Source organism: Mesocricetus auratus, unplaced genomic scaffold (genome assembly GCF_017639785.1).
Source record: "Mesocricetus auratus isolate SY011 unplaced genomic scaffold, BCM_Maur_2.0 Super-Scaffold_100007, whole genome shotgun sequence".
Taxonomy (NCBI): domain Eukaryota; kingdom Metazoa; phylum Chordata; class Mammalia; order Rodentia; family Cricetidae; genus Mesocricetus; species Mesocricetus auratus.
Window position 1 is genome coordinate 75,701,308 of NW_024429191.1, and position 12,128 is coordinate 75,713,435.

Here is a 12,128-nt window from a genome sequence, read left to right on the forward strand (position 1 = left end):
GCTAATTTTAGTATTTGTAGGTAGGTTTGTTTGGTTTTTTTGTTTGTGTGTTTTTCCAGACAGGGTTTCTCTGTATTGCTTTGGAGCCTGTCCTGGCACTCACTCTGTAGACCAGCCTGGCCTCGAACTCACAGAGGTCCACCTGCCTCTGCCTCCCTAGTGCTGGGATTAAAGGTGTGCGCCACCAACGCCTGGCTGTTTGTTTTAATGTGCATTGGTGTTTTGCCTGCATGTATGTTTGTGTGACGGTGTCAGAGGAACAGACAGGAATGCGCAGCGTGTGGGGCCTGGGAGCTGAACCTGAGTCCTCTGGAAGAACAGCCAATGCTCTTAACTGGTGAGCCTTCTATCTAGCCCCTTTGTAGTTTGTTTGTTTGGTTTCGTTTGCTTTTTTGAGACTGGGTTTCTCTGTGTAGCTTTGTAGACCAGACTGACCTCGAACTCACAGAGAGCCACCTGCCTCTCCTGAGTGCTGGGATTAAAGGTGTGCACCACTGCTGCCCAGGCTTTTTTTTCCTAAACTAAAAAAATTTTTTTTGGTTTCGGCTTTTGGTTTGTTTGTTTTTTAGACAGGGTTTCTCTGTGTATCTCTGGCTGTCCTGGAACTCATAGAGATCCTCCTGCCTCTGCCTCTGCCTCCTGAGTGCTGGGATTGAAATTGTGCACCACCACTATTATGGTAAAGCTCTAGGGGAACCTTGGCCGATTCCATGGCTGGCAAGGGTGACCAAGTCAGAGGGACAAACATGCCAGGTAGACAGAGCTTAGAGAGAAGTTTTATTAGAAAGGGAAGGGGGATGGAGAAAAGAGGTAAAGAGACACAGAGACACAGAGGACAGAAGAGAAGAGGGAGACAGGAAAAGTCCTGTCTGCCCCAGGGGAACAGCGGGAAAGAGAGGGGGAAAGAGAATGTAAGTGGGGTGGGGGTGTCTTTCTTTTATTTATTTATTTAGGTTTTACGAGACAGGGTTTCTCTGTATTGTTTTGGAGGCTGTTGGTCCAGCCTGGCCTCCGAACTCACAGAGACCCACCTGCCTCTGCCTCCAGAGTGCTGGGATTAAAGGCGTGCACCACCACCGCCCGGCCTGTCTTTCTTTTAAAGGGGTCCTTTACATCTTCGTATAGACCAGTAGTCATGGAGCCCTGGGCTGACCAGGGTACTGCCTGAGTGACAGGGGCAGGCCTGCATAACGCCTGGATCCTTACAACCACCACCTGGCTGTACTATTTTTTTTCTTCAATATTCTGTCCCTTAAGTATGACACATACACTGTGAATTTTAGCATCTTGACACTGATATCTGATGAAGAATTATGTAATGTTAGAGAAAAATCCTCAAGGGCAGCTGAGGTCTGCAATGTTCACTCAGTTAAATTTTTTTTTTCTGTTCTTGTTTTCTCTTACGGTTTGAACTTCAATTTTGAAATTCTCCTAAATGGCCCTGTTGTTTATTTTCCTTGTGAACATTTCTGGTAAACAGAACAGTTTAATGATTATCAAAGGAACGTTTTTAAGGACAGCATGATCATATTGGATGATCTCCATTTGTAGCCTGTCTACTTTTGAAGTACACAATGGAAACATTTGGAACGTCTGACTCAAAGCCTTTGTTAAACACCAAGCTTTATTTTCTGTGAACGTACTTCCTTTGCAGACTGAGTCAAGCAAACACAGCACAGAGGAGGGGAGGGGAGGGGAGAGGGAGGGGAGGGGAGGGGGAGGGCAGAGGAGAGAGACTCTCCTTCCATTCTTATCCCCACATGGCCTCTTTTCTCCCCTTTCCTAGGAAAACTGTTCTTCCCAAAGGAAGCAAGAGAGCGCCGGCTCCCCTTGCTCAGTAGCGCCTTCTCCTGTGACTCTGAGACTCTGTGTGGTTGACAGGGGACTTCCTTTCCTCTTTTCCCTCTCCTAGCTCTCAGCCTCCCCTTCTCACATCCTTCTCAGGTCTCTTCTCTTCTGAAGCTGCTCGGAAGAGGGCGGGGCTTTGCTGTCTTCACCCCACCCTTACCCTTCACTCCAATCCCCACCTCGCGATAAGGACTCCGTACAGCTCCGCCTCTCCCCAGAGTTCCAGACCCTCCCATCCACCTGCTTGCCCGACACATCCTACTGACACCCACAGGCTTCAAGAGTGGGAGCACAGTGGCTAGACCTGGAAGTTGAGTGCTCACATCTTGAGCCCCAAACAGGAAGCAGAGTTAACTGGGAATAGCACAAGGATTTGAAACCTCAAGCCTCTCTCTCTCTCTCCCTGCCCCTGTGACATACTTCTTGCAGCAAGGCGACACTTCCTAAACCTATCCAAATAATGCCATCAATTGGGATCCAAGAATTCAAATGCCTGAGACAATGGGGACATCTCATTCAAGCCACCACTTTGTGTATATGTATACACATACATACTTACTACTGTATGTGCACATAAACATATATGAATATATATACCCACACACACATATATTCACTATTTATTACAAGTGCCATTGCCTCCGTCCATCCTTTCTTGCCTAGGCTACCATACTGTGCTGTCTGGTTCCTTGACTTCCCGGAATTCTCCTTTCATCCATCCTCCATGCTGCCCTCAGGAGACTTGCAAGGCTACTGCCCTAGAATGCAAATCGGACACTTTTTCCTTATCGGGGGAAGCATTACTATTCTTCTCCTCCACCCCCATGTTTGCACACTTCTGTCCTGTGCCCAGCCACGCCTGTCGCTGTGCTCAGGATCAGAGGGTTGGTCACAGTTCTCAGGGGCTCAGGCTTGTGTGTACCGATCCTATTTGTTGAAAATGGTACTCACTTGTCAGGCAACTTTTTCCTTTTGGTCTTTCCAGATTCAGGGCAAACATCACCTCCCCTTGGACTCCTTCTGCTCTCGAATCCTCTCCTTTTCCCGGGCTGAACGTGGGTATTTCTCTGAGCAACTCTGTCTTGGAGCGTATTTGTTAGTAGGGTGGAGCTCAGTCCACTGATAATGGCTGTGAGCCTGTGAGGGCAGGAGCCCACTTCCTGCTCTCTTTGGGTCTTCAGCACCTAGCTAGACTCTCTTTTTCAGAAGGTCTCATGTAGCTCAGGCTAGGCTCTAACTCATTATGTAGCCAAGGATAACCTTGGATTTCTAACCCTCTTGCCTCTATCTCTCAAGTGTTGGGGTTCGTGCAGTGCTGGGTGTGGAACCCAGAGCTTCATGCTTGCTAGACAAGCACGCTACCAGCTGTGTGACCTCGGGTGATCCTCTTTACTTTCTTGCATTTTAGCAGAAACAGTGTGCCCTTAATGAGGATGAATTGAAACACACGCAGCAATGCTCTGCAGCTTGCACTCCGCAGCTTCTCAAATATAAGGACTCACTACGTTCACTGTGAAGTATTCCTGTGGTCTGCATGTTTTTACTCTACTGCTGCAGTTCTGGAGATGAAATCCAGGTTCTGACACAAGGCAGGCGACTGAGCTGTCATAATCCTGACTCTGCCCTCTCTTGCCTTTCAGATCCCTTGGGATCTTCTCTGCGCCATCAGATGTCCCTTTCCTCCTTCCAACTTGTCACCTCTCCCTCTTCTGCTTACAAACCCCTTCTTGTCTCTCCCGCTCTGGACACAGGCTTCCCCAGCCACACCTCCGTAGGAAGTGGGACTTCCTTTTCTTCTCCCCATCCTGCCAGAGCCCTTCCCAGAGTGCTCCTTTGTTCCCTCAGCCCTCACACCCACGTCTTTGTTAACCAACACAATCTGGTTCCTGCCCTCCCACAGCCTAATCACTTCATACTCTGAGAACTCTCTTGTTGCTGCTGGGTGGTAGCCCAGGTTTACTCGATGGATCTCTGGGGCATCCTGGGGTCATCTCCTGACCTAAACCACCCCTCCCTGTCTGCTCTGACTCTGAACCACCCTGCACTTGCTCAACTCTCCTTTTCTCTCCCCAACAGTGAGTTGTTTGTTCTTTTCTCATCAATGCTGGCTCAAGGCTCTACCCAGGGCCTCTTGTCTTTTCTCTCCCCCACCCTGGGTGGCCTCACCCTCTCCCAAAATAACCACTAACAACTCTTTGCATATGCCTCCTGCTCTGGTTAACTATCAACGTGATAAAACCTTGGCCCATCTCAGAATGAATCTTTTAAAATTTTTTTACTTATTTTATGTATGAGTGCTCTGCATGTATACCTGCACACCAGAAGAGGACATCATACCCATGTGGTTGCTGGGAATTGAACTCAGGATCTCTGGAAGGGCAGCCAGTGCTCTTAACTGAAGAGCCATCTCTCTAGCTCCTGGAATGAACCTTTTTAAACATTGCTTTTTAAAGACACAGGTGCTGGGAACTAACTCAGTCTTCTGCAAGAGTAATACAGGCTCTTAACCAATGAGCCATCTCTCCAGCCCCTCTGGAAAGAGATCTTATTGGAGGGTTATCTAGATCAGGTTGGCCTACAGGCCTGTCTGTGGAGGTTGCCTTGAGTAGTTGAGGTTGGAAGACCCAGCCCACTGTGGGAGACATCATTCCCTATGCAGGGACCCTGAACTACCTAAGACAAAATAAAGGTAGATGACAACGCGCTTACTCTCCCTTTGCTGACTATGGATGCGATACTATAAGTTCCTGCCTTGACTTCCCTGAAATAATGAAATATAACTTGCAATTATAAGTACAATAACCCTTTTCTTTCTTAAATTGATTGTTGTCAGAATCTTTCATTGCAACAGAAATGTAGCTAGGACCCCTCCCAGGCTCTGAGGTTAGCAGAGCTGGAGTTGTGTGTGTTAAACTGCTGGGCAGATATTTTTAGTGGCCTTGTCCCAACCTAGAAGCATGCTCTCGCTGCCTTCCCCACTCATCCGGTTCCGCTCCTGCTTCTGTTACTTAATTAATGGCTCCATCACCCATTCTTCTGCCATCAGATGCGCTTGTTCTAGTCAGTCTTTTGCCAAGTAGGTGTTCCCAGCAAAGCATCACAGGCTGCCCATTGTGATTTCCCAATGTCCTTCAGAGGGGCTTCACTGTCTCCCCTCCGACCCACCTTCAGAGCCCTCCATCAACAAACATGTATCAATCACATATTCTGTGCCAAAGCACTGGGAAATAAGAAGCCAGTGTCCTGCATGACTGTTCCCAGGATGCTGGGAGCCAGGAAGGGGCTTATGTAGAGACTCACTCTCCAACTACAGCGTTCTAACAAGTACAGTAGAGGATACTCAGGGCCTCCTGCCTGCTCTCTCTGACCCCACTCTTCCTCTGTCCTGATTCATGTTTCCTTAGATTGTGCTACAGTTCTGCCAGGCTTCTTCAGAGCAAGCCCTCGGCATGCTTGTTCAAGTCTTCACAGGTGCCCCAGCCTGTTTCTCCAGAGCCCACACCTAGTCTCTCCCTCACTCCCCACCATAGCCTGCCCCCACCACAGCCCACCCTCTGCTGCAGCCCACCCGCTCCACCGCAGCCCACCCCTCCGCCGCAGCCCACCCTCTGCCACAGCTCACCCCCTCCGCCGCAGCCCACCCTCCACCGCAGCCCACCCTCCAGAGCTTTGAAAACACCTTGTTCCTGTCCCTGCACCTTCCTTCTTAGCGCCCCATAGTTGTTAACAGCCTAACTGTGGGTCTGTCCCTGGCAGATGTGACCCTTGTGTCCAACAGGACTCCCCTTATTTTCTCAACAGCAGAAAACCCACGATGCTAGAGGCACAGAGAACTGCAGCATGCCTCCCCCCACCCCCCGTTTCTTCACTACCAACAAGAGCACCACTGAATGAGACAGATGTCCCAGAGTGTAGGAGTGAACCCCACAAAGCTATGCGCCCATGAGGGCGGGGACAAGTAAATTAGGAAAAAGGACCTCCTCTTTTGGAAGCCAGCCACGATTCTAATGCCTAGCTTGTGTGACTCTCTCTCTGGTAAATAAATATATTGTATCCCCTATAGCATCGGCTATCATCATTACCAGAGCACTCATAGTCACTCTAATCACCAGTGTGACATCACGATCTGCGCATGCCTGTGAGTGAGTGCACAGTCCTGAGAATCCTCATCTGCCACGCCAGTTGTCACCCTGTGCTTTGAAGACCTGCTCTTTCCTACCTTCTTTTTTTTTCAAATAGGGTCTCTTGGTGTAGCCCTGGCTGACCTAGAACTCACTATGTAGACCAGGCTAGCCTTCAACTTACAGAGATCTCCTGCCTCTGTCTCCCAAGACCTGGGTTAAAGGTGTGTGCCACCATGACCAGTTGGAACTACTTGTGTAAAATTGGCTACATATCCATGGATTCCACATCCTTTTTTTTTTTTTTTTTTTTTTTGAGACAGGGTTTCTCTGTGTAGCTTTGGAGCCTCCTGGTACTCACTCTGTAGACCAGGCTGGTCTTGAACTCACAGAGGTCCACTTGCCTCTGCCTCCCGAGTGCTGGGATTAAAAGCGTGCGCCACCAACGCCCGGCTCAGCATCCATTTTTTAAAGCCTTTAATAAGAGATTGATTTGTATGTGAATGTTTTGCCTGCTTGCAGGTATGTACTCAGGTGTGTGCCTGGTGCTGCTGGAGGCCAGAAGAGGGTGTCAGGTCCCCTGGAATTGGAGTTAAGAATGGCTGTGAGTTGCCATGTGGGTGTTGGGAATCGAACCATGGTCCTCTAGAAGCACAGTAAGTGCATTTAACCACTGAGCCTTCTCTCCAGCCACTCCATGATCAAACCAACTGCAATCATTAAGAAATGTGCCTGTGTTAAACGTGCAAGAATTTTTCTTTCTTACCATAATTCCCTAAAAAGTACAAAAACTAGGGGGCATTTATGCTGTGTTGGGTGTTACAGAGTAAACTAGCAATGGCAGGGTATGCCTGGGCTACATGGCAGGGCATACCTGGGGTACATGGCAGGGTATGCCTGGGCTACATGGCAGGGCATACCTGGGGTACATGGCAGGGTATGCCTGGGCTACATGGCAGGGTATGCCTGGGCTACATGGCAGGGTATGCCTGGGCTACATGGCAGGGCATACCTGGGGTACATGGCAGGGTATGCCTGGGCTACATGGCAGGGCATACCTGGGGTACATGGCAGGGTATGCCTGGGCTACATGGCAGGGCATACCTGGGGTACATGGCAGGGTATGCCTGGGCTACATGGCAGGGCATACCTGGGGTACATGGCAGGGTATGCCTGGGCTACATGGCAGGGCATACCTGGGCTACATGGCAGGGTATGCCTGGGCTACATGGCAGGGCATACCTGGGCTACATGGCAGGGTATGCCTGGGCTACATGGCAGGGTATGCCTGGGGTACTCTGCCGTTCTATACAAGAGATTTGGGTGTGCTCAGTCTTTGGCACTTGCTTGGGTCCTGTTGCCTGTGGACATCAAGTGATGGTTGTGTTTTGTTTTGTTTCCCCTGTCTGACTCCCAAACCCCTTAGGATGAGATCTCCGTGGAAGCATGGGAGTGGAAAGTGAGTGTGAACTTGAATTTGGGACATTTGCTACTATGGTGAGGTAGGGCAATGCAGGACAGAAACTGCATCCTAGACCTGATGGAGTCATACTGCCCAGGATGACTCTCAGAGTGGTTAGATGCATGTACATCCATACCCACACTTTAACTCTGACTAATGGTTTTAGCCCCAAAGTGGTTTTATTGCCTTCCATGGCATTTCAATGTAGGATGAAATTCCTACTCTAATGGAAACTCAAACCACACACACACACACACACACACACACACACACACACACACACAATTGAATCAACATTTAAAACCTAAGTGTTAATGTTGCTGGCACATATGGAAATGCCTAGCTCAGTATCTGACACATAGTAGGTGTGTTCAGTCAAAGTCACTGTTATTCCATGTACATCTAAGATAGTATCGCAGCCGTCAGTGAAAAAGATTCCCTCTGAGCTAGGAAGAGCTGGATGGCGTCTGTCCTTCGAGTTCCTCTGTGGGTGGGTCACTATTGCTTGGGGATAATGTGAAGAACAGAGAGCTGTTGTTCATGGCTGGGCGGACAGGGCTGCAGCATGTGGTGCTGCCAGACAGCCATTCCTGAGCGTGGCAGACACTGACTGTGCCACCGCACTGTGATAACATGCTAACGCTGAGCCGAGGAACAGCTTCACTCCCCTCTGGGACGACATAAATTGCGCAGTCTTTCCGTTTCAGAGAACAATAGGACCCTTTCTTGGTGAACTTTCATGTCTGGCCATAATTCTGAGAGGTTGGAGAGTGTTCTTAGCCTTTGGAAATAAGCGTCAAGCCATTTACAGATGAAATAGCATGAAACACATGTGCCAACCTGGTGGCCGAGGGTAGGTGGGTAGAGCCGCGACAGGAGCAACCCCTGTTGATGGTTACTGCCCTTGGTGTTGGGTGTATTCATTCATGACATCAGCTCATGGGTCTTTGTGTATGTTAGAATACACACACACACACACACACACACACACATTTTTCTTTTGGTTTTTCGAGACAGGGTTTCTTTGTATTGTTTTGGAGGCTGTCTTTGAAGACCAGGCTGGCCTCCAACTCACAGAGATCCGCCCGCCTCTGCCTCCTGAGTGCTGGGATTAAAGGCGTGCACCACCAACGCCCGGCTAGAATATTAAATTTTAGAAAGTTAATTTTTTTTGAAGCACAGATTTTTTTTTTCTAAGAACAGGACAGAACTGGATTTAAATTCTCTCAGGTCTGGGGGTGTGGTAAACTAGTCTCATACTCACGGCCCTGGGTTCAATCTCCAGGTCCACAGAAAGGAAAATGAGGACCAGGAAGATGGTTTAGTTCGTAAAGCATTTGCCTTGCAAGCATGAGGACATGAGTTCAATTCCCTAGAATGTCCATAAAAGCTCTGTGTGTTTGGGATGGCAAGGATGGCAAGATGGGAGGTAGAAACAGCGGGTCCCAGGAAGCTTGCCTAGTCTAGACTACTTGACAAAGTTCCAGACCAGCCAACCACACACACACACACACACACACACACACACACACACACACACACACACACGGCGGGGACTAGACAGACAAAAGGAAGAGAGAAGGAGGAAGAGAGAAGGAGGGATGAAAGGAATACATATACACAGCACCTGCATAGGACTGGCACATAGTACTCAATCTGTAATGTGCCTGTGGCTGTGTGTAAGTCTAACTCCTGTGACTCTGTGTGAGCCTAACTCCTGTGACTCTGTGTGAGCCTAACTCCTGTGACTCTGTGTGAGCCTTAACACTCTGGTAATCCTGACCTCAAGCTTATCTGCTACTTGTGTTCTGACTGGATACAGGGCCTGCCATGCCTATGGTAGCTGAGGCAAAACAGTGGACCAACTGGTAAGCTTTGGGCTCTCAGCTAAAGCTCTGAGGGGCTGCAGAGGTGGAGGGGACAGCCCAGGAAAGCAGAACCCTGAAGTGAAATCTCTATCAGGGTCCTAATGGTGGATGCCTTTTTGTTTTCTGCCTGGATATTCTTCCACGAACGGCAGCCGGGGTTCCAAGTGTCTTGGGACTCCTGGTTCTCTCTATCTGGACAGATTTTCAGGGTCCAGCTGGCAAGGCAGCCCTATCATTTTTTGCAGAGGAGAAGGTTCTAGAATAAGAGAGTGAGCCTTCTCCTCCCCCACACCCATCTCAGCACTCTCCCCCTCCTAGAGTAGCTGAGGGGAATCTGTCAAAGGTGGGGTCAGAAGCTTGCCTTTTCTGGTTGGCTTTTTTCTTTCTTTCTAAAGACACAGCATTCAGCCCCTGCCAGATGGGAACCTGTCAGCTCAGCAGGCAGATAATTACCCTTTCTGCTGTGGGAGGCCTTTCCATGAATGGAAATTCAGGTATTTGCTTCAGCTGTGGCCCCAATGCCACACCAAGCAGGCAAGAGTTCCCCAAACAGGTTTGCAGGACATGATGAGGGAGGGTGACCATGAGGGTAGATTAAACTCCCACCAGGCAGGGGAGTGTCTTCCTAGAAGATGGAGTGATTCAGCCCATCCATCACCTTGCTCGAGCACCCTCCCCCATACCCAATCCTCCGTGGGAACCCTGAACTCCAAAGCACTTATTGGGATGAATAGATTTTCCTCATTTGATGGAGAAAAAAAATCTAATAACTAGTTGGACAACAGTGGGAAATGTTGCCTCAGACCATAATGAACCCCCCATTGCTGGAGGTATTTAAGCAATGCACTGCCTGCCTTCCAGGGACACCACAGAGAGAAGATCTGACATGGTGAAGGTTTGCCTTCTCTGCCTTTCAAAGACTCCACCTCAGTGAATCCTCAGGGGTGAAGGCATGAAACTGAAGTTTCATCATAGGTCCAGAGTTCTGGTCCTGCCCTCCCAGGCAGCTAGCTAGATGTCCTTACACAAGAATGTCTCTTTTAAATCATTATTATCATTTTGCTTTTTGCTGTTAAAATGTGTGTACATATACATGCTATGTGTATGGGCACACATGTGGAGGTCAGAGGACAACTTTGTAGAACTGGTTCTCTCCTTCCACCATGTGAGTTCCAGGGATCAAACTCAGGCTATCGGGCTTTGCAACAAGAGCCTCTGCCCTGGAGCATCTCATTGGCTCTACTCTATTATATTATTTTTGAAAAAGACTCACAATATAGTCCAGTGTGGTCTGGAACTTAAGGCATTCTTCCTGTCTCAACTACCTGTGTGCTCGGACTACAGGCCTGCATCACTATGCACTGCAATGTCTGTTGTTGTTTGAGACCGTCTTGTGTAGTCCACAATGAATTCAATATGGAGTTGAGGCTGGCCTTTACCTCTTTAGTGCTCGGATGTGCCTCTCTCTCTCTTTTCTTATAAAGATCTGTCTGTCTGTCTGTCTGTCTGTCTGTCTCTCTCTCTCTCTCTCTCTCTCTCTCTCTCTGTGTGTGTGTGTGTGTGTGTGTGTGTGTGTGTGTGTGTGTGTGTGACCACAGAGGTCAGAATCCAGCATTAGATGTTCTGGAGCTAGAGTTACAGTTTATGACCTGCCCAATATAGATTGGTGAACTGAACTCAGGTTCTCTGGGAGAACAGCAAGTGTTCTTAGCTGCTGAATCATGTCTCCAGCTCCTGGCAATGGTTTTTTCATCAATTGTATAGCACATTCCAGTCCCCTGTTTGACTTCAGCGCTGCCAGTCTTTAAAAAGTAAGACGCTGGGCAGGCAAGATGGCTCAGTGGGTAAAGGTGCCTGCTGCCAACCCCGAGGTCTTGCATTCAGTCCCTGTGACCCACATGTAGAAGGCAAGAGCTACTCTGTAAGTTGTCCTTTGACTGCCACATAGACTGTGGCGTGTGTGGACTTATACACGTACCCACAGGCACAAAAAATAGGCAAGATGGAAAACAAAGCGGATGCCATTCTCTACCCTGACAACTTCAAAAGAGTCCTGTGACGATCGGATGAGACACTGCGATAAGCACTTTGAAAACAACGCCAACATAAAGTATGATTGTGTTTGTGTTGGGTTCTGTAGCCTGCCTGGGTTCAAGCTAGAGACTGCGAGCAATGAGGTTTCCGGGGACCTCGCCTGAGCATGCGCCCCGTGACAACACCTGAGCATGCGCTCCACTCCCACTCGCCCTGTCTTTCAGACGTGAATGTGTGGAAGTGTTTTGAGAGCTGTAAGTGCTACTGAGGAATCCTTTGATTAAGCGTGGGGGCAGAGGCAGGAGTGGAGGCACTGCCTTGCCAAACTGATGAGCTCCGAAGAGAGTGTGGAAAGCAACTGGCTGGAGAGACCCACTTAATTGCTAGTTGTCACTTCCACCCAGCTGTGTGAAATGAAGACAAGATAAGTGACCTGGGACAGGTCTTCCTTTAGCTGTCAGAGAAAAGCTAGAATGGGAGGAACCTTGGGGGACCTGCAGAGATCTCCTGCTTTTGTTGTTGTTAAAGATTTATTTATTATGTAGTGTTCTGCCTCCATGTATGCCTGCCGGCCAGAAGAGGGCACCGGATCTCATTATAGATGGCTGTGAGCCACCTTGTAGTTGCGGGGAATTGAACTCAGAACCTGTGGAAGAGCAGCCAGTGTTCTTAACCTCTGAGCCATCTCTCCAGCCCCCTTCCAATTTTTTTGAGGCCTGCCTCACAGGGCCTGCTTGGTAGCTGTCTTAATCAGGCTTTTTATTGTTGTGAAGAGACACCATGACCACGGCAACA